Genomic DNA, 13137 nt, shown 5'->3' with positions numbered 1-13137 from the left:
TATCACACTAGGGGGTCCCCACACTCCCTAGTGAGCCTTGGCTTTTAATGCAAACTCAGGACAGGAGGCACGCATGTGACCAGACCCTCCACAGTAGAAACAACAACTTCTCTCATGCGTCTTTCCTTAGATGACAGATGAGTCCTTCCCAGCTGCATTGAGTCTTCCTCTGTCTGCTGTTTGAGATTGTATACTATGGTCATTTCGGGAGTGTTTGGAGGTGATAGCATGGGCAATGCGAATAGCCAAAGTTATGAGTTCCTCCCAACTTGAACCCCAGTCTCTACTGGCTAGTTCATCTTTTACCTCGAAAGGCCAAGATAGAAGGTTGAGACAAGAGCCTCTGAGTCCCATTTACTCTCAGATGCCAGAGTATGAAATACAATGGCATAATTAGCAACAGATTTAGATTTAGTAACCTTCTTGCTGAATCACAGCCACTGACTGGATGGTCAAACACCTGCTGAAGAGTGTTTGTGAACAACTGTAGATCTGAACATATGGGAGACTTTCGTCAGTGCACGATCACACAACAGGGAAATATGCAAGCAATCTTAGCCTTCTCACAATCAAAGGTAGATGGTTGAAGTTCAAAGATGAGAGAAACTTGAGTCAGGAAACCCTGGCAAGTACCAGGAATCTGGTATCTTGGGTCCCTGAGACACTGATACTGCTGATGGTGGAGGGTCTGGGGCTGGTGCCACCATGTGATCCAAGCAAGACTCCTTGTTTGCTAATGGCTCTATGAATCTGTCTCTGCTGGGTCCATCATGTTGTGGCTCAATCTTAATCTTAATCTCAATCTTACTGTCACAACCAGGTATTGAACCCAGAATGTGTTGCCGGACGCTCAAAGCACTAACCACTACACTATGGAGTAGTGTGGACACAAATCTGCAGAAAAGATCAGGAGGATGTTGTTGAAGGTCTTGTGCTCTGTTTCCATCTGCTGAACAGACAATGGTGTGACAGGAAAAAGTCAAAAGTGTGAGAAATAAACTAAAAAAGTTAAAAAAAAGTAAGAATTGTGAGGAAAGTTTTTATTTTTTAGACTTTTTTTGCTTTATTTGGGTTTAGAGCTCACAGTTGAACTTTTTTTTTTCATGGAAAAAGTCCAAACTGTGATAAATAAATTCAGAATTGTGAGAAAAAATAATAAGTGTGAGATAAAAGTCGCAATCAAATGAAATTTTTACTTTTTTGAGTTTATAGCTCACAATATTAAACTTTTCTTAAAGTTCAAGAAAGAAAAATCCAAATTGTGAGAAATAAACTGAATTGAGAGAAAAAAATAAAGTTGTGAGATACAAGTCTCAATTAAATTTTCATTTTTTTTTAGATTTTTTCCTGTAATTGCGAGTATAGCTCACAATTTGACATTTTGCTCAGAAGTGTGAGGAAAAAAGTCAGAATTGTGTGAAATAAACTCACAACTCGCATTTGCCTTTATAATTTTTTAGACTTTTTCTCGCAATTGAGTTTATAAATCACAATTTTATTATTTTTTTTTAGAAGTTCAAGCTAAAAAGTTCAAATTACCTTTGCATTTTTTAGACTTTTTCGCAAGTTTATAACTTCAAATTGGACATTTTTCTCAGAAGTGCGAGGAAAAAGTCTGAATTGTGAGAAAAATGAAGAATTGTAATATAAAGAAGGGGCTGCATGGATTATGTCAGTCCTACACTTTTAAGTTGTAGAACAAAACACGAAAGTTGCTTCAAGCAAATGTTTACCACACCAAATTAGCCTTCTAGGTCGGCCTAGAAATTGTCATCAAGACTAAACCAACTCTATTGATCACAATACCAAAACCTTTTCCAAGTTTCCATCCCTTGGAAGCACATGGAATTTCCTTCAGGAAGGGCAACTCTCGGTCATAACGCTCTTCAGGCTCTAGATGGCACCAAACGCTGTTCCGTTTCCCTTTGGCAGCGTGCCTGAGTTTGGGGTTCCAGACCCTGGGAAAAGAGCAGCTTTACCCTTATAAGGCCGCAATCCATCCGCTCCGTTTTCCCCCAGACTTTTCCTCTCCGCCCTCCCTTCCTCTCCCTCTCTCTCTCTCAGGCCACAGAGATATTTACAGCAAGACTGGCTCGGCGTACCTTATTAGGAGCTGTCCTTGTTGTCAGTGTATATGTAGATGAGACAAACAGATGAGAGGATGGCATTCATTCTCAAGGGTCATTTGTTTTTTTTTGCCAAAGGTAACGAGAGGCAAATGTCTGATCTGTGCAGCACGTGTTGGGATCCCATTCAGAAGGGGCTTTCTAACTTTCTCTCGTCCTCACGTTTCTCCATTTATCCTCTTATTGTTCTCTTGACCTTCTAAACAAGGTGTCAGACGAGAAGAACAAGCGGCTGAATGAATCATTTTGCCATTTTGCTCTCACACTGTCCAGTTGCACTGTAACTTCCTGTCCTGCTCTCTGTGGGAATGTTGGATCCATTATTCCAGCTGTTCTGCTTTTTTTTCCTGCTATCTGATGATGAGGGACATCTGGTAGACATGCACACAGCATTAGGGAGAACTGGTGAATGAGAAAGAGGAAAAAGAGAAAAACAAAAACAGACAGACTGGCTGTCCTGATGACTTAATACTGCTAATGTTTGAACACGATGGCCAGAAATACTAAATCAAATCTTCAAATTCAGCTTTCGAACATGCACATTTGTACACTGAACTGTAGTGAAGAAGCTGAAATCAAAAAAAAGACCAAACAGTGCCGTAGATTACTTACAAATTGTAGTCCGTTACTGTTTCCAAATTACATGACGAAAGTTGTAGTTGTGAGATTGAAGTCGCAATAATTTCAGAATAAAGTTGTAGTATTATGAGATTTAAGATGCAATATTTTAAGAATTACGTGTAGTATAAGATTAAAGTCACAATATTTTGAGAAAAAAGTCGTAGCTATGAGTTAAAAGATGCAATGTTTAGAGGAGTCATAGCAATATAAGATTAAAGTCCCAATGTTTTGAAATAAAGTCGTAGAATTATGAGATTAAAGTCGCAATATTTTGAGAATAAAGATGTAGTATTATGATAATAAAGTCAAAGTATTATGAGATTAAAGTTGCAATGTTTTGAGAATAAAGTGTTAGCAATATGAGATTAAAGTCCCAATGTTTTGAAAATACAGTCGTAGAATTATGAGAATAAAGTTGCAGTTTTTTTCAGAATAAAGTTGTAATATTATGAGAATAAAGTCAAAGTATTATGATATTAAAGTCACAATATTTTGAGAATTAAGTCGTATTATGAGATTAAATTTACAATATTTTGAGAATAAAATCGTAGCAGTGTTTTGGAAATAAAGTCGTAGTATTATGATATTAAAGTCACAATATTTGGAGAATAAAGTCGTAGTATTATGATATTAAAGTCACAATATTTGGAGAATAAAGTCGTAGTATTATGATATTAAAGTCACAATATTTGGAGAATAAAGTCGTAGCAATATGAGATTAAAGTTGCAATTTTTTCAGAATAAAGTTGTAGTATTACGAGAATAAAGTCGAAGTATTATGAGAATAAAGTTGTAATATTATGAGAATAAAGTCAAAGTATTATGATATTAAAGTCACAATATTTTGAGAATTAAGTTGTAATATGAGATTAAATTTGCAATATTTTGAGAATAAAATCGTAGCAGTGTTTTGGAAATAAAGTCGTAGTATTATGAGATTAAAGTCGCAATATTTGGTGAATAAAGTCGTAGTATTATGATATTAAAGTCGCAATATTACGAGAATAAAGTCGAAGTATTATGAGAATAAAGTTGCATTTTTTTTCAGAATAAAGTTGTAGTATTATGAAAATAAAGTCAAAGTATTATGAGATTAAAGTGACAATATTTTGAAAATAAAGTTGTAATATAAGGAGATTAAAGTCACAATATTTTCATAATAAAGTTGCGGTATTAAAAGATTAAAGTCGCAATATTGAGAATAAATTTGTAGCAATATTAGATTAAAGTTGCAATACTTTGAAAATAAAGTTGTAGTAATGTGAGATTAAAGTCGCAATATTTTGAAAATTAAGTTGTATTATGAGACCAAAGTCACAATATTTTGAGAATAAAGTTGTATTATGAGATTAAAGTTTCAATATTTTCAAAATAAAGTCGTAGCAATATAAGATTCAAGTCACCATATTTTGAGAATAAAATCGTAGTATTATTAAAGTCGCAATATTTTGTGAATAAAGTTGTATTATGAGATTAAAGTCACAACATTTTTTTAAATAAAATCATAGCAATATTAGAATAAAGTCCCAATATTTTGAGAATAAAATCGTAGTATTATTAAAGTCACAATATTTTCAAAATATAATCATAGCAATATAAGATTAACGTCACAATATTTTGAGAATAAAACGTATTATTAGATAAAAGTCTTAATATTTTTTGAATAAAGTTGTATGAGTTTAAAAAATGCTAAATTTTTAGATGAAAGTTGCAATATTTTAAGGACAAAGTCGTAGTATTATGAGATTAAAGTGTGAACATGATGGTCAGAAATACCGTACTGAATCAAATCTTCAAATTAAACCTTTAAACATACACATTTCTACACTGAATTGTACAGAAGAAGTTTAAATTAAAAGTAGACTGAAAAAATTAATAATGAACAGTGCCAGATAGATTACTAACAAATTGTAATCCGCTACTAACTCCAAATTACATGACGAAAATTATAGTCAATAACGGAATTTATTAGATTACACATTTTAGGTAATATATTCAGACTACTTTTGGATTACTTTTGACCTAACTTGTTTATCAGATTGATTTAAATAGGATAATTTTATAACATATTGATATAAAATACAAAGAGAAAGCAAATATATTGCATTTTTTGTTATCAACAACAGAAATCCAGATTACATCCGTTTCTACTCAGCTCTAAATATGAACATACATGTTTATATGTTTAAAAATGATATAAAGAACATTTGAATTAAACATTTGCATGTGTCCATGATGAATCTCCAAAGCAAAATATTAAACTTGCACATATGATGCTCAAAAATAATGAATTGCATCATCTAACCAAACAGACAAATGTATATTTCTTAAATATAATATAAATTATTTTATATACTATACTGTTATTCGCCCACAAATGAAAATGTAATGTTTATCTGTTTACCCTCAGAGCATCCAAGATGTAGGTGACTTTGTTTCTTCAGTAAAACGAAGATTTTTAATCAATGGGCCAAATTAAACCCTGCGGCTCATGGCGATACATTGGGATGTTAAGACACAAAAACGATCGGTCTGTGCAAGAAACTGAACAGTGTTTATATCATCATTTACCTCTGATCCATCGCAACGTTTATCAGTATGGAGCGCGTTCACGTGACGCGTCAACTTGCTCTGGCAATGTAGTCGGTGAAAAGTCAACACTCCTGGGTGAGTTCACACAAGGAAACGTATTCTTTTAGTTTTTAAATCAGGATAAGCACAATTACCATTTTAGGTAGCTGTCCAACCGACAATCTCTCTGTGTAAACAATGAGTGACATATTCGCGCGACAGATCCCTTCCGCGCGTGCATGATCTACTATATCAGATCACGTCGACGCGCAACGCACCCGCGCGCTCAGGAAAGTTGGAGATGTAAATAATGATATAAATACTGTTCAGTTTCTTGCACAGACCGATCGTTTTGTGTCTTAACACCTCAATGTATTGTCACTAACCACAAGGTTTAATTTGGTTTTGTCTGTGTATGTTTTTTGACTCTCAAACTGTGGATCCCATTGACTGCCATTTTATTACTGACAGATGGCAATGGTTTGAGTTAAAAATCGTTTGTGTTCTACTGAGGAAACAAAATCACCTATATCTTGGATGCCCTGGGGGTAATCCCAGCAAACACAGAACGTTCCCACAACGTTCCCATTTGGTTATTTTTTCGGGAACCAAATGAGAACGTACTCAGACCGTTCCCTGTAGGTTCTCTTTTTAATAACCTATAAAGAACGTTCCCAGAACGTTCTCTGTAGGTTATTTTTTGGTTTAATTTTATTACCTAAAAAGAACCTTCCCAGAAAGTTCCCTGCAGGTTCTTTTTAAGTTTTAATTTTATAATCTAAAAAGAACCTTCCCAGAAAGTTCCCTGAAGGATATTTTTAGTTTTTATTTTATAACCTAAAAAGAACCTTCTTAGAACGTTCCCTGCAGGATATTTTTAGGTTTTAATTTAATAACCTACAGAGGACGTTCCCAGAACAAGCATATAAACAAATTTTCATTTTTGGGTGAACTATCCCTTAAAATTAACAATATTTTTATTTTCTTATGTCAAATAATACTCAAAACACAAATTGCCATCTCCGAGAACAAAAAAAAACACAGCAGAAAAAATTTAAAATGTCCACAAAAAAAACAAAAAAAAAACAAAACAAAAAAAAACAGGGACTAATCTACAAACACATATTTTATTAAGTGCCAACATTCATTCAATATATTAGAAAAACAACACGTGGAGAAAACGAAGCTGATATCAAGTTACAGTTTATAGCATTATGAGTTCAAAAGCATAATATTTGTACATTTACACAATAAACAAAGCCGTCAGCCCTCGCTTCAGAAGACGCCAGGAGTAAGGATGATTCAAACAAAGGTAAAAACCACAAAAATAGACATTTATCCTCATGGCTCGCTGTAAGTGTCATTTTAAAACAGAAAAAAGATGCATGGCATATGCATACGTGGCTGGCGAAACAACAGCTTGGCGTGTTTTCGGCAAAATCAATGTCAACGAATGATTGTCACGCTGGAGTCGATGGATTCGAGTGACATATTCAGACCACCCATAGTGGAGTTTAGGGATGAACCTCTCAATGGTGTGAGTGTGTGTGTGTTTGTGCAAAGATGCAAAAATACTGCAGACTTCAGCTGCCTGAGACTCGTGGAATGTGTGTGGAGTGTGTGCGCTCACGCTTATGGGAATGTGCATGGTGCATGCGTCCCTATACGAGTGCGAGAGTGTGTGTGTGTGTGTGTGTGTGTGTGTGTGTGAGAGAGAGAAAGAGAGAGAAAAAGAGAAATAGGGAAATCTGAAGCTCAAACACGCCACACGCACACAGTCCTGCAGGAAGGTAAAAAAAAACACAGCTAACTGCGAGCCGTCATAAAACAGTGACACTGTTCTTTGTATCTGATGGTCCTCTCCTCCTCTTTTCCCTTTTTTGGCTCTCGGGAAGGATGTTGGGGTGGGAAGGGCTTATATAGGGTCTTTTTCTCTCTCTCTTGATCCTCTCACTCTATTTGGAGAGTTTGCTGATGACTCTGATGAGCGCGCCATTCTCGTCCTTCAGCCTCTGGTTGTCGGCTCTCAGATCCCCTAACACCTGTAAAACAGACAACGCTAGAGTTCTTTACATCTGTCAGAAGCGTCATTTAAATGGACAGTTAGTACTGACATGTAAATACTGGCATCATTCACTTGCCCTCATGTCGTTCCAAACCCATATGACTTTTTTCTTCTACAGGAAACACAATAGGAGATGTTTTGAATAATGTTCAAGCTGCTGTTTTTTATGCTGTGTATATATACAGTTGCAATCAAAATTATTCAACCCTCCAGAGACTGCAGTAGTTTACAAATACAAGCTTTTCTGAAGATCCAGGACTTAAAAAAAATTGCATCTATAACCAATTACTGGCATATTAAAAGTGATAATGTCAACGTATAATGTGATATTTTTGAGTTCAACGATTTTTTAATAACACTGCTATGTCATAATTATTCAACCCCTGTTTAACATTGCTGTTTTTTAGTCACTTATTTGTATGGTGGGGAACAAAATTGTCTTAAAACATAATTAAGCCTTTAGAAACTCTGTTAGAAAACAAAATTAGCTTGAGCTGTTACACAAACATACAGTTAAGCCCATGCATATGCTGACGTTTTAGTAGCTAATATGACAAAGTCAACACAGCTCTCACAAAAGCTATAGAGAAGCTACAGAGAATAAATAATTGTATTACTTTAGAAAGTCTAAGGCTATATGAAGATTTCCAAGGCATTAAAGGTTCCCAGAGACACAGCTGGCAGCCTTTTTCGTTAGTTTAAAATATGTTGTACCAGAAAACCTTTGAAGGTGTTGAACAAAAAAGCACAATATCATAAAATGTTTGATCAGAACAACTGAGGAAAAACATGCAATGTACATACAAAGTTGTGTATCTTGTATTAGAGCAGTTCAGATTAGGTGCTTTTAAGTACAATTCTCTCATTCTCTCAAGTTGAGCACTCGTTCTGTGCATCAGGTGCAGAACCTGGCTTCAAAAAACAGATGCATGAGCGCTGCCAGCATTGTTTTAAAGGTTGCAGAAGTAGAAGGTCAGCTTGTCAGTGCTCAGTCCATACGCCACACAATGCAACAAGTCGGTTTGCACAGGCGTCATCCCAGAATCAAGCCTCATCTGAAGCTGGCTCACAAGAAAGCCTGCAAACAGTTTGCTGAAGACAACCAATAGCAGGAATTACTGGAACCATGTCCTGTGGTCTGATGAGACTATAAGTTAAGCTTGTTTGGCTCAGATGGTGTCCAGCAGTGGTGATGCCCTGGTGAAGAGTACCAAGAAAACTGTCTTGCCTAAAGTCAAGCATGGTGGTGATAGCATCATGGTCTGGGGCTGCATGATTGCTGCTGGTACTGGGAAGCTGCAGTTCATTGAGTGAAACATGGATTCCATTATGTACTGTACATTCTGAAGCAGAACATGATGCCGAACTAGGCCGAACGGCAGTTTTCCAACATGATAATGACACCAAACACACCACCAAGATGACAACTGCCTTGCTGAGGAAGCTGAAGGTGAAGGTGATGGGGTGGCCAAGTATGTCTCCAGACCTGAACCCTATTAAGCGCCTGTGGGGCATCCTCAAGCGGAAGGTGGAGAAGCACCATGTGTTTAACATCCAGCAGGAGTGGAAGAGGATCCAAGCAACAACCTGCAGCTCTGGTCAATTCCATGCCCAGGATGATTAAAGGAGAACTCCGGTGTGATATTGACCTAAAGTGTATTGAATCATGATACCGAGTGTGAACGTACCTTGCATATCTCATCTCGGTTTGTGTCCAGCTGTCCGAAATCTGGGGTCAGTTATCCGATGCTCACAACAGGTTGTCAATGAGAGTCAACAGGGCATCGGAATAGCCATGTAAATAAATCACTGTTTTACGCCATTTACGAGGCACAAAGTAGCTCCACACTTCATTGGTAGACTTCCAAGGGCCCTGACATTTAAAACGAGACATTGAGAACTCAGAAAAAGCACCGGTAGTTTATTTACAAGTAGATTTATACAGACATTTTCCACCAGGAACAGAGCAGTCGCCGCCATCTTAAATTTAGTCATGATAAGTCGAGTGTCGAGCACGAAGGAAACTACAACCTGATAAGTTGATAACCTGATAAATTCCTTGGTGCTCGACACTTGACACTCGAAGTTCAAGATGGCGGCGACCGGATTTTCTCTTCCAGGTACTGTCTGTATAAATCTTCTTGTAAATAAACTACCGGTGCTTTTTCTGAGTTCTCAATGTCTCGTTTTAAATGTCAGGGCCCTTGGAAGTCTACCAATGAAGTGTGGAGCTACTTTGTGCCTCGTAAATGGCGTAAAACAGTGATTTATTTACATGGCTATTCCGATGCCCTATTGACTCTCATTGACAACCTGTTGTGAGCATCGGCTAACTGACCCCAGATTTCGGACAGCTGGACACAAACCGAGATGAGATATGCAAGGTACGTTCACACTCGGTATCATGATTCAATACACTTTAGGTCAAAATCACACCGGAGTTCTCCTTTAAGGCAGTGCTAGATAACAATGGTGCTAACACAATATATTGACACTTTTGGAGGGTGTTCTCACTTTCGTTGCCAGCTATTTTGACAATAATGGATGTATGTTGAGTTATTTTCAGAGGACAGTAAATCTATACTGCTATACACGCGGCACACTGACTAGTCTAAATATATCCAAGTTTCATTTCTATAGTATTGTCCCTTGAGAAGATATGCTAAAATGGTTGCTGAAATGTGAGGGGTGTACTCACGTTTGTGATATACTGTATGAGGGCGAATTAAGGTAAATTAGGACACTTTTTACCATTGCGATAACTGCGAACCCTATATATTATTATATTATATTATATTTAAAAAATGTTATTGTTTATTTCATTACATGTTACATACTTGATTGTATATAAAAAAATGATGTATATATATTTTAGTTTGACTGGCCACTGACCAGAGACGGTCAGTTATGTCGATTACATGTTAATAATTACAAAAATGTTAAATTAACAACAATAATAATGAATACAATTGATATTAAAATCATATTTCATCATTTTCATTTTTTTCCCCAAACATTTTGTGGCTTCAACATAAGCTTTTGCAATTGTATATATTTTATATATTTTAAAATATTTTAATGCCCACTGACAAAGTACTGCCATTTGTGTCAAGAATATATCATTAATAATGAATCAATTAAATATTAAGGGCTTATTTTTGCACTACATTTTATTATGGCCACATGATCAGTTTTTGACTCATATTTTGACAGCTTTGCCAATAGAAAAAACGTTCAATAAATTTTGATTGAACAGTAAAATGTAAAATATTTTTAGCAAATTCATGTTTGTCATATCTTGTCACTGGCACATTTTTTTCATTGATTTCAAACCTAGTGCGTTACGTTCTACTGAGGAAAGTCATACATTTTTGGAGCAACGTGAGGTTGAGTAAATGATGACTTTTTTTTACCACTCTTAACCAGGCGTGACATGACATGTTTTTAACGTGAAGGTGTTTTTCTGTCCTCAATAACAGTAAAAAAAATACTATTTAGTGCTACAAACTAACAGCCAAAACATAGTAGCTGATGTAATATAGAGTAATATAAAACAGCACCAATCAGTTTTTTCACTGTGGGCAAAGCTCAAAATAGAAACCTAGTATTAAACTCTCATTAAAATGGCAGAGAGGTGATTAATCATATTTATGATGCCTGGTGAATGCGTAAGACAAGTGCCTTGTTAAACTGGTTTTACTCGTGTTGGCTGAATTGCTCTCAGGGATAAAGCATTAATATATGCATTCACAACATTTCAGTGAACACAAACGCTTCAGTGACCCCTCAGCCAATCAGCTTCCAGAACTGAATAAAAAGAGCCAATCAGAACAAGCCTTCCGTGATCACACGCTCTCACCTTCAACTCCTCTTCCAACTCAGCGGCACGCCTCTCTAACATCTTTTTCTCCTGAGACGGAGAGAAAACAAGCATGTGGAGCGACATCGTGAGATTGAAAATGTCTATACAGGAAAAATTCCTTATGTTTCTCATTATTTCTGTAATCTCACCTTCTTCTCCATTTCCAACAGAGCCGTGCAGTCGGTGAATCTCTCCTGTCTCTGCAACACACACAAACACAGGAGTCAAATATACTGCTGTTTCGCTATCACAGTGATAGTAAAAGAAAAGGTATTGATGTAAGTGTTCCTACAGTACAGACATTCAAGTATAAAATATCTGTGTGCATCTATTATGAAAAACACAGTGGTCTTAAAAATATATATTTTTTTGATACTTAATTTTTCACACTTTTGTTTGATTGTCCACTGACCAGGGACTGTCAGTTATGTTGTTACATATTTATAATTAATAAAATGAATATTGACAAAAATTACAACCAATACTCATATACATTCATTATTATTATTATTATTATTATTATTATTATTATTTTTTTTTTACATTTCACTTAATTAATTTGATTTCTGATTAATAGTTTGTTTTATATTTTAGTGATTGGCCACTGCCTAGGGACGGTCAGTTATGTCATTACATATTAAAATGAATCAAATTAATATTGTCAACAATAACAATTAATACTCATATACATACATTATTATTACTATTATTTATTTAATTCAATCAATTAATAATTTTTGTTTTACATTTTAGTAATTGTCCACTGACCAAGGACTGTCTGTTATGTCATTACATATTAATAATTAATAAAATTAGTATTAACAAGAACAACCAATACTCATATACATACATTATTAATATTTTATTCAAATTTTTTTTTTTTATTAATTATTTTTGGTTTATATTTTAGTGATTGGCCACTGCCTAGGGTCATTACACATTAATAATTAATACAATTAATATTAACAACAAGAACAACCAATACTCATATACATACATTATTATTATCATTTTATTTTATTCAAATATTATTATTTTTTTATTATTATTTATTAATTTATTTTTGTTTTATATTTTAGTGTTTGGCCACTGCCCAGGGACTGTCAGTTATGTTATTACAGATTAATAATTAATAAAATTAATATTAACAACAAGAACAACCAATACTCGTAAACATACATTATTATTATTATTATTATTTTATTTTATTAAAAAAAAAATTTTTCATTATTAATTAGTATTTTTTATTTTATTTTAGTAATTGGCCACTGCCTAGGGACTGTCAGTTATGTCATTACACATTAATAATTAATATGATTAATATTAACAACAATAACGACTAATACTCTTATACATACGTTTTTATTATTTAATTTAATTTAATTCAATTAATTTTATTTTTAATTAGTTACTTTTTTTACATTTAGTTTGGCCACTGACCAGGGACTGTGTGTTGATTTATTACATATTAATAATTAATAAAATTAATATTAACAACAACAACTAATATATATATTATCATCTTAATTATTATTTTTACTTACTTTTGTTTTACATTACACTCATATACATTATTGTTTTTTTGTTGTTGTTTGTTTAACATTTAATTAAATTAATTATTGTTTTTGATTTACATTTTAGTGACTGGCCATCACATATTAGTAATTAATGCAAATAATATTAGCAACAATAACAACTAATACTCATATACATACAATTTTTATTATTTTTTAAATTCAATTATTATTTAAAAAATATTTTCCATTTTAGAGAATGGCCATTACATATTAAAAATTAATAAATTGCATATGAAAAATAACAATTATTACAATTGATATTCAAAAAATATTTTTGGTTTTTGTCATTTTATTTTTTCACACACTTTTTTCTTA

General features: G+C 34.2%; 1 long non-coding RNA gene across 1 annotated transcript; it reads right to left on the bottom strand.

The window, feature by feature from the left end:
• Positions 1–6426: 6426 nt before the first annotated feature.
• LOC141301977 (uncharacterized) lies at positions 6427–11448 on the bottom strand. The gene is made up of 3 exons (XR_012342269.1): positions 11395–11448; positions 11243–11293; positions 6427–7360 (listed from the first exon to the last, which is right to left on the bottom strand). It is a non-coding gene; the product is annotated as an uncharacterized lncRNA (long non-coding RNA).
• Positions 11449–13137: the final 1689 nt, after the last annotated feature.

Source organism: Garra rufa, chromosome 25 (genome assembly GCF_049309525.1).
Source record: "Garra rufa chromosome 25, GarRuf1.0, whole genome shotgun sequence".
Classification (NCBI taxonomy): domain Eukaryota; kingdom Metazoa; phylum Chordata; class Actinopteri; order Cypriniformes; family Cyprinidae; genus Garra; species Garra rufa.
This window is presented reverse-complemented; position numbering and strand designations above follow the sequence as displayed.